Genomic DNA, 20,917 nt, shown 5'->3' with positions numbered 1-20,917 from the left:
AACTGGGATAAAGTGATCACAGCTGGTGTGAGGCGGTTAGATAAATTGTTAGTCAGCTGATATTGGGGGGAACATTAGGTAAGAATAGGGTTTTCCCACCTCCCAGGTTGCTGCTGAACCCTATATTCATCTCTCTGAGAAGAGTTAAGTAGTCACATGGAACAGTAGCAGTAAATAATGCATTGCTTTTTTTAAATGTAAATGCCTCTATCCTGAAATAAACCAGATTAGTACTGACTGTGTTCAAGATCAATCAAATATGTTAGAACTATTATCTGTTTGTACTCACCTCCTGCCAGAGTTGAATAAAAACAGTCTCTCCATCCGATGTGCATATTTAGTATCCTGTTGCCATTCAGGTCCCATTTTTGCCTCTTCCTCTTTTCTGCTTGGGAAAGATACGACACATTACTGAACTGGCTGTACCAATAATACGCCATCATTTTGACTTCTTTCAACATGTCAAGATGAGGGAATATTAACGCAAGGAACCTCCCAATTCTAGCAAGGACTTTCAGGTCAGGGTTGGTAAAGGTTGGGTGAAGAATTAAATTTCCCTTACTGGTTCAGTTGGCTAAATTCACATACTAATGTGAACATAGTCAGTCAGGCCAGATCAATCTTGGATCAATCCAGGGATGCAGTGAAATCTTACAATTGGCCTTGCTGCCTTACATATGGAGTGAGGAAATAAAGAACTTGTAATAACATATCACCTTTCGTGATCTCAAGGCATCCCAAAGAGCTTTACAACCATATAGGTACTTTTGAACTGTGATCAATTTTGTAATGTTGTAAATGCAGCATCCCATTTACACACAGCAAGATCCAATAAACATCAATACATCATCTGTTTTAGGTGTTAGTTGAGGAAGTTAGAAGAATGCGAGGTGATCCTATCGAAACATTCAAGATAATGAAGGGGCTTGACACGGTAGATACTGAGAGGTTGCTTCCCTTGCTGGGGAATCTAGAAAAAGGGGACACAGTTTCAGGATAAGGGGTTGGTCACTTATGACTGAGATGAGGAGGCATTTCTTCACTCAAAGGGTTGAGAACCTTAGGAATTCTCTACCCTAGAGAGTTGAGGATGCTCCGTCGTTGACTATATTTAAGGCTGGGATAGAGGAATTTTTGGTCTCTCAGGGAATCGAGAGAAATTGGGAACGGGCGGGAAAGTGGAATTGAAGCCCAAGATCAACCATGGTCATACTGAATGGCGGAGTAGGCTTGATGGGTCATGTGGTCTTCTCCTACTTCTTTTTCTTATTTTTTTATGTTCTTACAAATGTTGGTAAGGACACAGAGAACTCCCTGCTATGCTTCATGGAGCATTGTTGAATCTTATACTTAGATGGGGTCTCTGTTTAATGCCTCAACCATAAGATGGCACCTCCAGTATGCAGTACTCCCTCAGTGCTGTACTGAATTGTCAGCTTAAGATTTGTGCTTAAGTTTTTAGTGGGGTTTTACACGTGCCTTTTTGACATGGAAACAAGCGTGGTAACACTGAGCCAAGGCTGAAGAGACCACCATCAACACCCCTTTGACCTTTTGTTTATGACATCTTTGGCATTCTCTCCTTTGCCTCCACCTTTCACTGGTCCTCTATCCAGCTCCACCTGTCCCACCCCCTTAAACAGCTTACATTACACCACATTTCTATTTCTCTTTAGTTCTGATGAAGACTCGAAATGTCAACTCTGTGTTCCTCTGCACAGATGCTGTCAGACCTGCTGAGTTTTTCCAGCAATTTTTGTTTTTGTTTCGGATTTCCAGCATCCACAGTGTTTTTATCTGAAGAGACCAGGGTTCTTTTCTCATGATTGCTATTCACTGACCTTCATTGGAAGTATAGCGTATGGACACTGGTTTAGCATATGACTGGGTTCAGGTGTAGTACTCCTCCTGCTTAAGTAGCTTGCAGACATTCACTGTTTATTTTGCTGTAAAATAGGCGCTGACTGAGGTATCAGAGGGCTGCTAGTGCTTGTGGAGCAATATTCCATGAGTTTTCCATTTGCCATACAGAAGGGGAGCACACTAGAGAAAAATAAAATTTCCTTCAATACTGTTCCGGCAAGCCTTGCCAAGTCTCCTCTCCAGTGGGCTAGATGCACATGAAGCTCCCTCTACTTTGCCCAACTCAGAAAAAGATCCTCTACTACAGTATATCTATGTGATATTTTCCATTTCACACACCATACAGCTTTGTTAAATGTCAACCTTGCTCCAACAGCTAAGCGTCAGTTTTATACTGTGTCTAACTTAACAACTAAAAGCTGAGCTGTGAACTTCCAAAATATTTTGCATAGAGAACCAGAAGAAAGAAGAGCCCCTATCAGACTGAGCTGGATTAGAATTCAGGTCCCACATGTAAAAAGATAGTGTGTTAACCCACTGCGACCCTCAATCTCTGTAGTTTGATCTTGTGATATGGCTTGATTTTTGAAAATGCCATTCCACACTAATCAGTGAAACAATCCTGACTGTTAATCACGTCCAACTGAGAAATAGAAGGCTAAAATTTGGGTTGGTAACCTCCACGAAAGTTATTGGAGGACGACGAGTTAAGAACTTGCCCAGAAGGGAAACAAGATCAGAGTAAAAATCACAGTTGCACAGTGGCCAGTTTTGAAACAAAATTGGGAGCAACACTGGCAATGCAGTATTTATTGCCCATCATTAGTTTCCCTTTGGGCATTATGAGTCAACCACATAGTTTAGGACTAGAGTCACATATACGCCAGACCAGGTAAGTGTGACAGTAACCTTCCCTGAAGGACATTAATAAACTAGTTGGGTTTTTAATGACAACCTTACAGATTTCATAATACTTTTCTGGGACTAGAGCATAAATTATTCAATTTATTATCAAATTTCACAACCTGCACCTTCTGGGTTGGTGGTCCAGTATAATGTCCATAAATGTCCTTGTCACATAAAACCACTAATAGTGCCTAATAATTTTGTGATGTTTCATGTCACTTCTAATCTTCCATCATTATACCTTCCAAACCTTTTAACAGCGAGGTCCTGTGAGCTGACATTGACTATATTGGAATGCTTGCTTTAGTTTGTTAACATGCAAAAGAAATGTCCCTTTTTAGCCCACTACTTACCATTGTATTGACTAAACATGTTTTAGTTCACACGGTGAATATAACTGGGTGGCACACATAGGATTTCTCCAGATTTTATAAACAGCCCTTTGAATTACTTTTATTTCATCCAACTCATATTCAATCTGTGCCAGAGCCAAAGCTTCCATTATCAGAATAAAACACCTGGCCCCTGAAGCCAAGAAGAATGCTGTTTTTAGCTTTAAGTCTACTCCTCATTATAACATCTTATGACGCTTAGGGAGGTCAGGAGACTTAACTGATACAATAATACATGGTTTGCTGCTTGCATTTATGAGGATGTTAATCGCTGCAATTTAATAAACTTTGGCCCCCTACCCAATGCTTTTAAAAATGAATAAAAATGCAAGCAAGAAAATGTTTTCGCTCAAGGGAAGAAACAATATAAATGGAGAGGACAATATAGGAATATAGGAGCAGGAGCCATTCAGCCCCTTGAGCCTGCTCTGCCATTTAACTACATCGCCTCAACGCCATCTTACCGCACTATCCCTGTATCCCTTGATGTCATTGCTATTTAGAAATCTATCGACCCCTGCTTTGAACGTACCCAATGACTGAGCCTCCACAGCCCTCAGGGGCGGAGAATTCCAAAGATCGATCACTCTCTATCAAGAAATTCCTCCTCATCTCGGTCCTAAATTGCCTACCTCTTATTCTGGGAACGCGTGCCCTGGTTCTAGACCCACACCAGTGGGAACATCCATCATGCACCTACCCTGTCGAGCCCTGTAAGAATTTTATTCACTTTAATGAAATCACCTCTCATTCTTCTAAACTCAAGGGAAAACAGGCCCAGTTTCCTCAATCTCTCTTTAGAGGGAAACCCCATCATCCCAGGGATTAGTCTGGTGAACCTCTGCTGCACAGCCTCTATGGCAAGTATACCCTTCCTTAGGTAAGGAGACCAAAACTGCACACAATACTCCAGGTATGGTCTCACCAAGACTCTACACAACTGCAGCAAGACTTCCTCACTCCTGTACTCAAATCCCCTTGCTATAAAGGCTAATATACCATTTGCCTTTCTAATTGCTTGTTTCGCCTGCATGTTAGCTTTCAGTGACTTATGAGCAAGAACACTCAGGTCCCTTTGAACATCAAAACTTCCTAATCTCTTCCCATTTAAGAAATATTCTGCATTTCTGTTTTCCTACCAAAGTGGGTAACTTCACATTTTTCCACATTAAAGGGGGAGGCGGTGGCATAGTGGTATTGTTGCTGGACTGGTATTCTGGGTAATGCTCTGGGGACCTGGGTTCGAATCCCACCATGGCAGATGGTAAAATTTGAATTCAATAAAAATCTGGAATTAAAAGTCTGATGATAACTATGAAACCATTATCAATTGTTGTAAAAACCCATCTGGTTCACTAATGTCCTTTAGGGAAGGAAATCTGCTGTCCTTACATGTGATACCCGGCCTGGCCTACATGTGATTCCAATCAATCTCACCAATTTTTGTGTCACAAGCAAACTTAGAAATATTACATTTGGTCCCCACATCCAAATCATTGATATAGATTGTGAACAGCTGGAGCCCAAGCACAGTAACCCCACCAGTCACAGCCTGCCAATCTGAGAATGATCCGTTTATCCCTACAGGATGGGTAATGTTTCCAAGGAGAACAGTGGTTCCCACACTGATGTGAACCCCTTTAGTGCCCTCCAGTATCCAACATCCGTCTCTGCAATTCTACCATTTTCTGCCACTGTCAACCCCTTGTTGTCACACTCTGCACCTTTCCCTGTTGTACTGCTTTCCCAGTGCTACAACATACCAAGATTTTCCCCAATATTCCATATGCAAATACTGTTCTCGCATTCCCAAGAGAAGTGGTATCGCCTCCTGAGTCAGCAATTCCACATGTTGTAATTTCACATCGCACATTGAACATTGAACCTTGGTTGGGTCACACTTGGAGTGCTTTGCACAGTTCTGGTCTTTATATTATGAAAAGGAGACAGAGGCACTGGAGAAGGTGTAAAAATACTTACAAAGATGATACCGGAACTGTGAGGCTATACCCCACTGAAAAGATTAAATATGCTGAGGCTCCTTTTTGTCTAGAAAATAGAAAGCTAAGGCGAGGGGGGGGGTGCGGGGAATGGTGACCTGATATTTGAGATTATGAACCATGTTTGATAGGGTATAATGTGGAAAAGATGATAAAGATGATTCCCTTTGTGAGGATGAATAAAATTAGGCACTATAAATATAAAACAGTCACTAATTAATGCAATAGGTAATTCAGAAGAAGCTTCTTTATCCAGAGAAAGGTTAGGACATCAAACTCTACCACTACAAGTAGTTGACGAAATAGCACTAATGCATTTAAGGGTAACTTAGATAAACACAGGGGAATAAGGTTTGAAAGTTGTGCTGATAGGATTAGGTGAAGAGGGGTGGGGGGAGGTTCATGTGGAACATAAACACTGACATGAACCAGTACCTGTGCTGTATATTCTATGTAATTCTGTGAATTGCTATAATTGTGCAGGCAAATTTTCTTCTTGCCCTGCATTTTATTAAAAAAATTACGCTGTTTATGAAGAATTGGATTCCGATTTCATTACAAATAACACACAAGAGAAAAATATTCCTCCATTGATGAAGCGAAGGCATTTTTATTTTTAATCCCTTGGCCATTTGTCAAAGATAGGAACAGACCCTCAGCTAACATCAGTCTTGGGTGTGGTGGAAATCAACTTTTATTCTGTTAGCAGAGATTGCATCCAAAGTGACAGTACAGGGGCGGGGGTGGGGGGGGTTAATGCAGATTGGGGGGAAAAAAAAGTAGCGGCAACGTAGAGAAGATATTTGGATGGCGGGATGGTGGGGGGGTGGAATGGCTGTGAAAAGTAGGAATATAAATGGAAAAGGGGAGTGGCTGTATTGAGAATCAGCAGTCCACAAGTGGGAATGGGATGGGAGAGAGAAGCAGCTGCAGTATAGAAAGAGAACAGGAATGAGGACTGGGAAAAAGTCACGTTACTGAAGAGGGTGAATGGACAGTAGAGAGAGGCTGTGAGGATTGCGAAAGAGAAGTAATGGCATTATAGAAAGGACAAGTGGCTCAGGAAAGAAGAGCAGCAACAGCATCAAGTTTGAGGATTGAAAATGGGAAGCAGTCACAGTACAGAAGAGATGGTGGTGCTTGAATACCATCTCTTCTTTTCCTTACATATTATCTTCTATGAATGCTGCTGAATTCCTCGGGAACAGCCTTTAACTAGACATAAGTTGCCTGGCCATTTCTGTGCCATTGTTTTATGGATACTCTGTGATTGGTGCACAGGAGATGCAGCTTTAATATCCAACTTAGGTTCTGTCACTTTCTATATTGCCATCACACAATCCTTCAACTTGTGGTCAAACCTGAAGATAAAATTCACCCAGCCCAGGCAAACAGGTGAGAGAAGCTGCTGAGTTCCAAGACTTGATTCCTTAACTTGCTATTCATGGATTCGCCTGCATTTTTGGATTACATTATTACACTGGGACGAGAGGGGGAGGAAGAGGAGGCAAGCTAAAACCAAACTTCAGGTGACTTTGTAACACTGTGGGCCTACATCACTTAAGAATTTTTGATAATACTAACATGTTCTAATTATATATAGAAATATTATGAAATATAATTTCAGTTGTACAGTATTGCCTTTTCTAATATGTACAGTAACTATAGGGAAGTTGATATTGTAATTATACCAAAGAAGACTGATGAATGCTACAGAGAACTCAGGAGAAATTATTATAATTGCTTCAGTACCATAAATTTTCGCCGCTGTATTTTTAGAAAAGCCATTAGGTCCTATCATCCATTTGGAGGTTGAAGGCATGTTTTAAAAAGGTATGCAGCTCAGATGAGCATTTAGGCTTTACCCAGTTTCATTTTTGAGACCTGACAGCTGGATTATTTGACTAATCCCAATAATTCAGGCCAGTGCACTAGCCTAACTAACCTATTGGAAATGGTTTTCTTCTTCATTTGGCAACTATTTTTTTTCATAATCAAAATTTAAGTTGTGGCAGTACTTCTAAATCCCATCGACCTTTGACTCCAAACCTTTTGCACCTCCAACATTGCATAGTAATTTCTCTTATTTCCCCAATCCTGCCTTCACCAAATTCTTCTTGTCCATAAAGTAGCTATTTGCAGCTGCTGATTTCCCAACATTCTACCCAGCCCTTGCTTACCAATACCAATCAATCAATCTCTATCCTCTAGCACCATTCCTAGCTCCAACATACCTCCCTTGTTAAAGCAACCATTTTAAACCCTATTATATTCTCTAATTACTGTCATTTTTGAAGACTTCCTTTGGTCTTCTGTTGCTGCTTTCACCATTTAAAATCCTGCAATCTGATTTCTATTCCTTCCATAGCTTGGAAACTGTGTGCGTCAATTATCATCCAAGTTCACGGCCCCTCCTCAGCCTTCTTGATCTCTCCACTTCCTTTGACATTATTGATTACCCTATCTTCCTCAATGTCTCTTTGGCCTTCCATCTTTGTGGCATGACTTTGCCCTGGTTCTATTTATATCATTCTCAGTGAAGACACTACATTTCCTTCAACAGGTTTCTCTTTCTGCCACTTTATAGACATTGCAAATAAACCCTAGATATTTATTCTTGATTTCCTTCTGTTTATCATCTATTTACTAGCCCTTGGTGACATCATCCTGCAGCACCCGATCAGGTGCCACATGTATGCTGATGACGCCCAGCCTTACCTTTATGCTGCTTATTTTGGTTCCAATGCTGTTGCTCTGCTCTCCAATTGTAAATACAACATGAAATCTTACATGAGTAAATTTATTTCTGAGCTCAAAGCAGGCAAAACTGAATCTAGCTTTGATCAGTTTGGCTTTGCTTCTGCTCTGAATTCCATCAACCACACTGACTATTGCCTCATGCCAAGTCCGTTGATAGAAAAAATTGATGTATGGTTTACTCCCAAGCCAATTTTACTTCCCTGCATCTACTCAAGTACTGATACTGCTGTTTTCTACCTTTTGAAATATTCCCCTTCCTCATTCCTACCACTGCCCTGTTAGTATCTAATATGTTCTGTTGATGGATGTTAAATACCCAGTAATTTAAGGTAAGAAGGTAAACAGGTGTTGGGTATTGATTAGTTAATTATACTCAGATGTGTATGTAAAGAAGTGTCAGCCAGCACTGTGTATCTGGGGGTTAGAGTGGAGAAGTAAGCGCTGTGACAAGCATTAAGCAGTCTTCACCAATTTAAGATCTAACACAAGTGTGAAAAGCCTCCAGCATCTAAGCCTCAAGCTACTGTCTACAAGGAACCGAAGCTGAGAAAAACTCATTTTGAATTCGACTGTCCAGGGTGTGTGCTTTGCCTGAGTCTGTTTAAATCTGTGTTTTACTGTTGCCTTAACGGAGATGTAACTGGGAGTTAGATTAATTAGGGGATTTAGAAGTTATCATAGCAATAGTTTGTAGATATATGTATGTGCTTAAAATCATTTCTTCTAATAATAAAGGTTTAATTTAGTTTTGTAAGAAGCCTATAAGACTCGGTAGTCTTATTGCTACTGAATTCAAGGCACGCATCTCGAAATATACAAATTGCAAAACAATTGTGTCAGTTGTTTCAAGTTTCCCTTTGAGATTTGAGCAGCTCAGCATTTACCACCTGTTGTGCCATAACAGAAGAGAGTGTTAAAAATCAGGATCCTAACAGTAACGTGCCTACTTCTGGTTTTAACAGAGATGATGCAGCTGGGGCAGGCAACCAACCCACTCCAAGGAAGGTAGATCAGCAGTTTAAATACTATATTGCAGCCACAAGCATCAGTGTTATTCAAGCTTTTGAATCTAATTATGGACAGCCGGGTTTCCAGAGTCCCAGAATCCAGCAGCTCCAGCTGAGGGCCATTAAATTCAGCCTTGACTTACCTGCTAGATCCAGCACACACCTGGGCAACCCTGAGATTAGACAACACCTCACCCACCCCCAATCCTTTCAAACCCCTGACCTTCTTCACAAGGTCTACCGCCATCCCCCTCTGAGGTATCAGGCCTCCGTCCAAGCCTGATTCCCCAAACCTCCTCCCACCAAGACCTCCAACCTCCTATCCCAGAATGGAGGCCTCCGACCATTCCTCCCAGGCCTCCGAGCAACCCACCAGGCCAGGACCATGGGATCGCAACTCACTCCCTCCTGGGACAGCTGCACCACCCTCTACCATCACCCCACCAGAACTGAAACCCTGCCCACACCCTCCCTCGCTAGATCGAGCCCCCATCCATCCTGTCAAGGTCAACTCCCCTCCCAATTAACCTGCTGCTGATTGATTATGGACCGAAATGCCTCTGCTGCACTGTGTGATTCTGTGACACCCAACCCTCAAGATTGATCCCTCCTCATTCAAACCTCTGAGATTAAAACCCCTCTAACCCACCCCAACACCCCCCAATTTGGCCCTTCTTTCCCAAGACTGAAACCTCGCCGTTTCAACTCCACTGCCCCCTTACCTCAAGTACAAACCTCCGCCAATCAACCTCTCATCCCACCCCAGCCATTTTGCATGAGATCAAACCCTCGCCCAAATTCCTTGTACTTTATTGACACACCTCTGTCCCCTTCCAACTGGTCAGATAAGTTAAAATACAGCCCCAGCCATAAGTTCTATTTCCTAGCCACCCATCCCATTCCCCTCCACTGTCTCAGGCTGGACTAGACTATCTGAACCTTGGTTAGGTTTCTGACTCCATCACAAAGGTCACCTACTTCTATCATACATCTCCACCGCTGACTCAGCTCATCTGCTGCTGAAAACCACATCCATGCTTTTAATAACTCATGTCTTAACTATTCTAATGTGTTCCTGGCCAGCCTTCCATCTGTCCATAAATTTCAGTTCGCCCAAAATGCTGCTGCTCATATCCCAACTCGGACCAAGTCCTTTTCACTCACCATCCCTGTTTTTCCTGATCTAAGTTGGTTCTGGCCCACATGCCTCAAATATTAAATTCTCATGCTTGTGTTCCAATCTCTCCATAGCCTTGTTCCTCCCTCTCTCCCACTGGTGGCCAAGCCTTCAGCTGTCTGAGCCTCCATAATTCTCTCCCTAAACCTTGGCCCTTGCTCTCCTCAGTTAAGCTGTCCCTTAAAGTCAGTAAGATTCACCAAGCTTTTTGTCACCCACCCTAATGTCTCACTTTTGTCCTATTACTGTCTACTAAAGTACCTTGGGCTGTTCCACTATGTTGAAGTTGCTATATATCGCAGATGTGAGCATATAAGTTAAACTTCGAAACATCCTGCCAAAAATGGGTGATGACTTAACATGTGAAGTATAAGAATGAACCACCAGTGTGGGTATGAGTGGTTGCTATCTTTGTCATTTGCCACGTGGGGTCCGCTCTGTGTGCGTGTGCCCTCAACTCCCACACGTCTTCACAACACAGCACGTATCAGCTGCTTGATCCCTTACACCCATTCATAAGTAAGTAAAACATCCATTTGTAGGGGAAAATTGAAGCTGACTACTAATGTGAATATAGCATGTCATGGCTGAAAAGGGGTTGGGGGAGGATCAATTTATACACCAAGTTCATGAAAAAATATGAATTTTGGGGCCACCTTATATGCTGGGTTGACCTATACACTGCGATCTACTATATAAATGAACACTGTAGTTGTAGGAGAAAATAAATAATTTCTTATGAAGAAATGAAAATATTTTCCACATCTGCTGTTAGGAAATTGACTGCCAGCTTTGCCACTGAGTGAACCAGAATTGACAAGATTTCTTTTCACAGCAAAAGCCATTTTGAGTCTCTTGGTTGAAAGATGCCCTGTAGCCAGTTGGTTGTCAGTTGCTCACTCACATAAAACTGAATACAATGTCAAGCATCGCTTAAGATTCAAAACCACAGCAATAAAAATGCTATGATAGCATCTTGATCATTATGCTGTCTTAGATCAATCCTGATAGCTCAAAAATACAGGTTCTGATATTTATCCACAGACCCATCAGTTCTGCATGGTGTAGAACTCATTTTAATCCTGCTTTAAAGATTAGTTCTCCCATGTAAGCTTATTTGTATAATTATTCACAGCATCAAGTGCAAACTCAAATCTAAAGTGAAAAAATGTGTGTAAAGACTTGAAACAGTCAGGAGAAGTGCTGCAATAGGGGCCAAATATGATGAAAGCCATGTAAAGCCTTAAAGTAAATTTCAACATTATGGAACCCTTTGACAAGATATAAGGATAAAGAAATTAATAAATGGCTAATCCAAAAAGAAAGGGGTAGCTAGAAGTGGTGGTGAGCCAGGCATGGTTGTCAGCATGCAGAATAAAGCAGATCCTGTGCCTATGAACAATGTTACTGAAAGTCAGCATAGAGTTGAAAAAAGGAGGGAGCCATGAAAAGATCCCTGAGGCAGCTCTGAAGATGATGATACAAGGAAGTGGGAGAGCAGGCAATGCCAGAATTATACAGGCTGCAAAACAAAAACAGAATTACCTGGAAAAACTCAGCAGGTCTGGCAGCATCGGCGGAGAAGAAAAGAGTTGACGTTTCGAGTCCTCATGACCCTTCAACAGAACTAAGTAAAAATAGGAGAGGGGTGAAATATAAGCTGGTTTAAAATGGTGGGGGGGTGGAGTGGAGAGAAGTTGGGGGAGTGGGGTGGTTGTAGGGACAAGCAAGCAGAGATAGGAGCAGATAATCAAAAGATGTCACAGATAAAGGAACAAAGAGGTGTTGAAGGTGGTGATATTATCTAAGAGAATGTGCTAATTAAGAATGGATGGCAGGACACTCAAGGTACAGCTCTAGTGGGGGTGGGGTGGAAAGACTGACAGGGCATTAAAGGTATAGATTTAAAAATAATGGAAATAGGTGGGAAAAGAAAAATCTATATAAATTATTGGAAAAAACAAAAGGGAGGGGGAAGAAACGGAAAGGGGGTGGGGATGAACGAGGGAGTTCAAGTTCTAAAATTGTTGAATTCAATATTCAGTCTGGAAGGCTGTAAAGTGCCTAGTCGGAAGATGAGGTGCTGTTCCTCCAGTTTGGGTTGGGCTTCACTGGAACAATGCAGCAAGACAAGACATGTGGGCAAGAGAGCAGGGTGGAGTGTTAAAATGGCAAGCGACAGGGAGGTTTGGGTCTTTCCCAAGACCCAAAGACCCAAACCTCCCTGTCGTTTGCCATTTTAACACTCCACCCTGCTCTCTTGCCCACATGTCTGTCCTTGGTTTGCTGCATTGTTCCAGTGAAGCCCAACGCAAACTCGAGGAACAGCACCTCATCTTCCGACTAGGCACTTTACAGCCTTCCAGACTGAATATTGAATTCAACAACTTTAGATCTTGAACTCTCTCGTCCATCCCCACCCCCTTTCCGTTCCTTCCCCCTCCCTTTTGTTTTTTCCAATAATTTATATAGATTTTTCTTTTCCCACCTATTTCCATTATTTTTAAATCTATACCTGTAATGTCCTGTCAGTCTTTCCACCCCACCCCTACTAGAGCTGTACCTTGAGTGTCCTGCCATCCATTCTTAATTAGCACATTCTCTTAGATAATATCACCACCTTCAACACCTCTTTGTTTCTTTATCTGTGACATCTTTTGATTATCTGCTCCTATCACTGCTTGCTTGTCCCTACAACCACCCCCCAACTTCTTTCCCCCCACCCCCCCACCTTAAACCAGCTTATATTTCACCCCTCTCCTATTTTTACTTAGTTCTGTTGAAGGGTCATGAGGACTCGAAACGTCAACTCTTTTCTTCTCCGCTGATGCTGCCAGACCTGCTGAGTTTTTCCAGGTAATTCTGTTTTTGTTTTGGATTTCCAGCATCCGCAGTAGTTTTTTGTTTTTATACAGGCTGCACACAGGTAGGCACTCTTTCAAGTGACTCCAATGGAGTTGGGCAATGAAGGACAGATGGTGAAGAGGGGTATCATGGATAGTCAACCAAGAAGAACAGGAAGTGATAATACACCATGGTCACAAGGCAGGAAGCTGTGCATCCCCTTTTACCAGCTCAGTATATATCCCCAACAGGGTCCAGAGCTATCCCCAAAGTAGAGTGACATCACTGGCAATTTTCTGAGAAACTTTAAGTATGGTTACTCAATTCCATCTGGAGAATAAGTTTGGAGAGCCCAGGACAGTACAATATTTGTGTTATCTTTTGGGAGATGCAGTCTCAGAGTTCTGTGCTCCTTCAAATTTTCTTACACATTATTAAATAACTTAATTGACTTACCACTGAAATTGCATTTTAATAAGAACACACCAATGTTGAACAATTTGCTCTGCGCAAATCATGCTTTAAAGCAAACATTGTGAATTATATGTGTGTGAATCAATGGTCCGGTAAAATGTTCCCATTAACAGGCAAATACCAGAACCATAATAAAATGCATACAGTGCCATATCATATTGAAGCAGCTCATATCATTGACCTCCATCCTCACTGCGTCATCTTCAATGCAGTTAGCTTTCAGTTTCTAATATTAACTGCACAAGAGGCTAAGCTTAGAGCAGCAATATTTGGCTCTGTTTTAAAGTATACCATTAACAATCTTAAAGGAGCTTAGCTTGAGCTGAACATGTTAGCTTTCAAGAACAGGAGGGTTGCTGCCATTTGTTCCCAAAGGATATTGCTTCATTAATGCATGAGACAAGAGCTGCAATACTCATTGCATGCGGGGAAAGGCTAAAAATGTGCAAATTTTTATAGATTAAGAATCATGCTTTTCCTTTGTGATAGAGATGCAGTCTTGTCAGCAGCAGAACCCTGGTCTTTATTTTGGTAAGTGGAGGAAAACAATGGGAAAATTAACATAAGGTGGCAGGTGAAAATGGTCTTTAGTAGTAGAAGGAAATGGGCATGAGTGATTTGGCAGCCCAATTTAAACCCCACAAGATTTATTTTGTCATAATGCAAGTGAAAAATCAGCGTTGTGCAAAACTGGCTGTTATTGATATCCATTTTGCACTGCCGTCAAAAACCAATATCAATTCCATAATGTCTAGGTTATGAAATATACATATTTTACAACAAATAAACAGGTCCAGGAAAAGTTGGAGTTCTTTGGGTGAGTAATGAAATCAAAATGAGAATTCCAATCTATATGACAAATGTAGGACTATTATTATAGAAGAAAACCAAATATATAGGAAATTTAGAGGGAGAAGAGAGGGAAACTAGAAATGGGGCAATGTGGAAAGATTGACAGTAACATGGTAATGAAATTTAGAAAAAGCATAGTTGAGGAAAAAATAGGGCTAATTAGAGGCAAAAATGGAAATCTTCCAAAGCCCAGGCGAAATTTAACTGTCAAGCCCCAGGTTCCAGACAGGAGGCCAGTCCTGGGGGAAACCTCTTTCAAGTATATTTAATGTGAAATAACTAATTTAAAGTTATTTGCGATTTACTTTTTGAATTGTGTCATTTGTTTTATATGTTTGTATAAAAATTGGACACACTTTTGGCTTACGTTCACTGCGAAAGCAACAGAGATTTGATATTAGACAGGGAAGCTGATACACTGAATCATAAGAAGTAAGGAGCAGTCATAGGCTATTTGGCCCCTCTACTCTACTCTTCAGTAAGATCATGACTAATCTTCCAATTAGACTCCGCCTCCCTGCCCGATCCCCATGCCCTTGATTTCTTTAGAGACCAAGAATCTATCCATCTCATTCTTGAACATACTCAGCTCTAAACATTCACAGGCATCTGGGATAGAAAATTCCAAAGTTTCACAACCCTCAATGAAAAGTGTCTCCTCCTCTCAGCTTTAAATGGCTGACCTCTTATCCTGAAACTATGATTCCTAGTTCTAGACACTCCAGCCAGGAAAAACGAGCTCTCAGTATCAGGCCTGTCAAGACCTCTCAGGAATTTTATACATTTTAATGAGATAGCTTCTCATTCTTCCAAACTCCAGAGAATGTAAGCCCATTCTACTCAATCACAGCCACCTCACAATATGCTGACTCCCATCTAAGCAGAGTGACAGATACAATCGTGGTCAATCACATGCATTTGTATATCTCTTGCCGTGAAGGAAATTAGGTCCAACTACAGGTGGTTGAGAGTGCAGTTCCCTCAATTCAACCACTTTGTATTCTAACTGATGACCTGACAGGGCAGCAGGAGTGCAAGTAATATTTAGTTACTTGATTTTTGACAAATTAGTTGCACTAGAATCACTCTGCCACCAACTATGCCAGACTACAGAATCACTCCTTCAAACATATATCAATTATAACTCATTTTCTTCACTGTGCTAAAATGCTTTTCCTAGGTGAGTAGCCAGGGAGACAATGCAGGAGTCAGTCCTTATGACTCTTTGCGAACAAGTGATTCACATCCCATTTCCCCTTTCTTTCTCCCTGAGAGGCAGTGCCTATCCTTCACTCTGGACTTTCCTTCAAACCTCAGTTAAATTCCTTAGGGAATTAGTCACAAATCTAGCACTCTAGGTGCAATATTTTGTCACAATACGTCCTCAGTGGATGCATCTCAGTTTCAAATTTCTCTGTAAAGTGCTGTCCCCATTCATTTCTACAGACTTTTTGTATTAAGGTTAGCTTAAATATTAACTGCAGTAAACACATCCATTCTCACTGATGGATATGTTAATTTGGTGCTTTTCTCTTATAACATGCAATGAAATATAATCCAATATCATAATTTTTGGGATGTTAGCATCTGTTAATATTGTTGTGATATCTGCCCCAGGAAACAAAATAAAGTGGCCCTCAGTAGCTCCAACTAAACATAATAATAGTACTGTGTTGTAATAGAAGTGATTATCCGTCACAATAACATTTCCAATAGTCTATGTGAAAAGAGAATATCTTTATACGTGCCCAGGTTTGTTTTAATTCAGTTTATTCGACTGAATATCAATCAGGCTACAAATTAATGTGTATTCCACTTATTTACATTTATATTGTACTGCTCATTAACAGAAAGATATCTCAATGTATTATGCAAGAAGGAGAGTGTATCGTCAACAGCTAGCATAGTTAAAAGGGGGGAGAACGGGAAAGCTAGAAGGGGGAACTGAAGATATGCCCAAATAGAAAGATTTTGAGGAAGTTCTTGAAAGCAAAGTGGAAAATACCATGGCAAAGATAAAGGTGTAATGTGCGATTTAAGCACACGTACTTATCGAAGGTTCTAAAACATGGTTTGTTTATTGCACTGGCAAAGTGGTACCCACCCTCAAGGGATCATGTAACTCCAAGGAACAAATGATTTACAAAGAACATTCATGGCTGATGCTCCAGATCTCTTCCCTATACGTGGCCTCGGCTCCTCAATGCTGTGACTCACCGGTTTTGAACTGCTGCTCCAGCTCCTGGCTGTGGTCCTTCTCTCCTCTCTCTCCATGAGGTCCCTCAGACTCAGGTGTGCTGCCAGTCAATCTAACTAGGTCACTAATCCCCCTTCCTCGTTCTTTAGCCACCCTGAGGGGCTTCAAGCGGCCCTTAGGCTCATGTCGCACTGCCACTGATGTCCTGGATTTGGCCTGGCTGCTTTCTACCTCATTGTATTTGGCTCCCTGCACCCCACCCCTGCACAAGGACAAGAATATTGAAATCAACATTCCAGGGCACAGGTACAAATCGAGCCTGGAACAATTGTGATGAGATGGTGGAAATTACTGTGGGTTAAGACATAGTCTGATGCTTACGGAGGATTGAAATGGAAAGGATGTTGGAGAGTTTTAGCCTTGAAATGGTGAACAATCAAGTAGGGCTTCTTCAGCAGAAACAGAGAGATAGGGCAGGGGCAGCAAATGCTACGGAGTTGGCAAAAATGATTTTGGTAACAGAGGGCAGGATTTTTTGCTTAGCGTGTGGGTGCGCACTTGACACACCCAAGTGTAAAATAGCGCACTATATCATTAGACGAGCGTCCCAACGTCATCGCGCATTTGCATGATATTTCAGTCGAGTGGCGCGCGCGAGAGTCGGCAGCACGCCCACTGACAATTAAGAGGCCTATTAAGGCAATTAATGTATTAATCAAGAGCGATTTTTCACTGCCCATCCAATCTTACAGTTGGCGGGCGGGCGAATCGGGCAGGCGACCTTTGGATTTTTGAGGAAACCTCATCTACGGGCGGGATGAGGTTTCTGAGATTATTTTTTAAAAATGTTTTGACCAGGATTTTTATTATCAATACATTCAGGTGAGTCAGTCCTATGTGGGGACATTTTTTCAGAACTTCATAATCTTTATTTTTGTTTGTAAAATTCTTCAACCTCTTGGGGCAGTTCTCCGCCTTCAAGGAGCTTTCATTGCGCTCTCCCTCGCACCTGCGCTGAGTCAGTGCTCACCCTCTTCCCACCGCCCACCCCGGCAGCGCTGAGATTTTCAGTGTGCCTTTAATTGGCCAGCCAGCATGAAATCGCAGTCAGAGGCCGATCGGGGGTTGGCAGCCTGTTCCCGGCCATTTCTAGGCCCACCCGCCAGCCCAACGACCCAAAAATCTTGCTCAGAGAAGATATGAGAGATAGGAAAGTGAACTCAGGGCCAGCAAGATGTCAACATTCCACGCTTCCTGAATGACCTTAGATGGCAGTCATGGAGGTTAATGAATTTAAGGCCAGAGGTTTGGAGATGTTGACAGGAAACAATATGAAAGGCTATAAGTCACTATCGCACAATTGGTCAGTGTATGTAGCTGTTAAGTGAAAGGTTGGTGGTTCGAACCTATTCAGGGCTAAGGGGGTTTACAATTTTTTGGCGTCAGCTTGGCTCAGTTGGTGGCGCTGTCACCTCTGAGTCAGAAAGTTGTGGATTCAAGACCCGCTCCAGGATTTGAATGCAACATTTTAGGCTGGTATTCCAGTGCAGTACTGATCAAGGGAGTGCTTCACTGTTGGAGGTGCTGTCTTTTGAATGAGATGTTAAACCAAGGCCTCATCTGTGTCCTCAGGTGGATGTAAAAGATCCCATGGCCATAAGTCAAATAAGAGCAGGGAAGTTATTCCCTGCACCCTGCCCAATATTTATTCAACATCTCAAATATAGAATCTCCAAACATTGTGACATTGCTGTTTGTGGGAGCTCGCTGTGAGCAAACTGGCTGCAGCATTTTCTGCTATACAACAGTGACCGCACTTTAAAACATTATTTCATTGGCAGTAAAGCACTTTGGGACATCCAGTAAAGCTAAATACCGGTAAAACATCATCCACCTGAACCACTAACTCTGTTTCTCTATCACAGATGTTGTCTGACTTGCTGAGTATTGTCAACATTTTCAGTTTTTATTTTATATGAAACAAATTTTGACACTGAGCTAAATAAGGACCTGTTAGGATAGGTGACAAAAGCTTTGTCAAAGAGGTAAGTTTCAAGGAGCATCTTAAAGGACGGGCAGAGAGAGAGAGAGGCAGACATGGGTAAGAAGGAAACTGTAGAGACTAGCTGAAGATGCAAATGTCAATGATGGAGCAATGAAAATCAGAGTTGCATAAGAGATTAAAACTGGAAGCACGTAGACCTCGTATTCATTCCATATTCAATTGTGGAGTGTCAGCCTTGATTATTGTTTTTAACTAGAAACAGATAGTTCACTGAGATTTTTTTCGTATTGCCAGAATCTGTTGGTTTGTTAGTGCCACATCTAATTACGATATTTAACAGTGTAAAGGAAGTCATACTTTATTAAAGAAACACTTCAGATCTACACCACACTGAGATCCCAAACATATTGGAAGAAGGTCAGTTGATTCCACATGTATGTAGAGAAATATTACCTTGAAGTGCTATACAAATGCAAGCCTTTCCTTTACTTCCTTCAGTTTTGGTGACATTCAGTTACAGAAGTTTTGGCTCTTTCACATCTTGATATCAAATGGGTAACCCATGGATAAGGCAATCTCATTTAATTAATGGAGGCAACAACAAGAAAGAGCTAGGTGTCATCATTATAAAGATGGAAGATGGTCCTGATATTTCCAGATAGTGACAAAGACCAGGCCAAGGACAGACTCCTGTGGTACATCAGAAATGACTGCACAAGCAGGAGGAGAAGCCATTAACAACAGCATGATTGTGTTGATTTACGCAGGCGTGGAACCAGAAGACAACAGGGTCCTAAGTTCTCTTTTTTGCAAATCAACTTTAACAGAGGACTGAGCTGCCAAAAGAAGCAGAGGAGGCAATAAAAACACTTTTAATTATTGTGATTTGTGGCACCAGCCACGGCTCGTAGTGCAATATTGTCATTGTGGCCTCATGTCCTTCCCTGTATAGAAATATGTAAAGGTGCCTGCAAGTCGTTTTGCCAGAGTAGCAATACATATTTAAAATAGAGCTTGGCTTGAAAAATAAAGGCTATATTGTCAATTAATTTCTTTATAAATAGAAACCCTGCAGCATTGGATCTGTCATGTTTTCCCATGTAGTCAAAATCTCCAGCATTATTCAGAACAGATTAATGTGTTAATTTTCTTCTTTTCAGGTTAAACTTCTATTCAGATGCTTAAGATTCAAACCAAACATCCTTAATCTTGCTGGATTTTTGCTCAAGTGTCATGCTGCAGGATAAAAGCTGCAGGATGTAAATTCCCTCAGCTATTTTGGCATAAATATCAAGCAAACCTCTGCAGAAGATAAAAGAAGCTGCATTTATATAACATGCCAAAGTGCCTTATTGTAAATCAAATACTTTTGAAGTGTAAGCAAATAGGGGAGTTGATGGCGTAGTGGTATGGTTGCTGGACGAGTAATCAAGAGACCCAGGGTAATGCTCTGTGGACCTGGGTTTGAATCCCATCACGGCAGATGGTGGAATTTGAATTCAATAAAAATCTGGAATTAAAAGCCTGATGATGGCCATGAAACCATTGTCGATTGTTGTAAAAACTCATCTGGTTGATGAATTCCCTTTAGGGAAGGAAATCTGTCATCTTTACCTGGTCTGGCCTACGCGTGACTCTTAAAATGCCCTCTGAAATGGCCTAGCAAGCCATTCAGTTGTAATAAACTGACACAAGTCACAAAAAAGGAATGAAACCAGATGGACCACCCGGAATCGACCTAGGCACCAGAAATGACAAAGGTCGATTCCGGGTGTCGACCCTGCAAAGTCCTCCTTACTAACATCTGGGGGCTAGTGCCAAAATTGGGAGAGCTGTCTCACAGACTAGTCAAGCAACAGCCTGACATAATCATCCTCACGGAATTATACCTTATAGATAATGTCCCAGACACCACCACCACCATCCCTGGGTATGTCCTGTCACCAGCAGGACAGGCCCAGCAGAGATGGTGGCACAGTGGTATACAGTCGGGAGGGAGTTGCCCTGGGAGTGCTCAACAGCGACTCCGGACCCCATGAAGTCTCATGGCATCAGGTTAAACATGGACAAGGAAACCTCCTGCTGGTTACCAGGTATTGCCCTCCCTCAGGTGATGAATCAGTGCTCCTCCATGTTGATCATCACTTTGAGGAAGCACTGAGTGGCAATGGTGCAGAATGTACTCTGGGTGGGGGACTTCAATGTCCATCCCCAAGAGTGGCTCGGCAGCACCATTACTGACCGAGGTGGCCGAGTCCTAAACGACATAGCTGCTAGACTGGGTCTGCGGCAGGTGGTGAGGGAACCAACAAGAGGGAAAAACATGCTTGACCTCATCTACACCAATCTGCCTGCCACAGATGCATCTGTCCATGACAGTATCGGTAGGAGTGACACTGCACAGTCGTAGAGACAAAGTCCCACCTTCACATTGAGGATA

The 20,917-nt window shown here is 41.9% G+C and overlaps 1 protein-coding gene across 1 annotated transcript in view; it reads right to left on the bottom strand.

Moving 5' to 3' along the window:
• Positions 1 to 289: 289 nt before the first annotated feature.
• LOC144682282 (protein bassoon-like) overlaps positions 290 to 20,917 on the bottom strand; it is a 421,222-nt gene continuing 400,594 nt past the window's right edge. The window contains exon 12 of the mRNA XM_078544759.1: positions 290 to 385. The gene's annotated coding sequence lies outside the window, so the exon portion shown is untranslated. The remainder of the gene's footprint in view (positions 386 to 20,917) is intronic.

Source organism: Cetorhinus maximus, chromosome 6, assembly GCF_964194155.1.
Source record: "Cetorhinus maximus chromosome 6, sCetMax3.hap1.1, whole genome shotgun sequence".
Classification (NCBI taxonomy): domain Eukaryota; kingdom Metazoa; phylum Chordata; class Chondrichthyes; order Lamniformes; family Cetorhinidae; genus Cetorhinus; species Cetorhinus maximus.
This window is presented reverse-complemented; position numbering and strand designations above follow the sequence as displayed.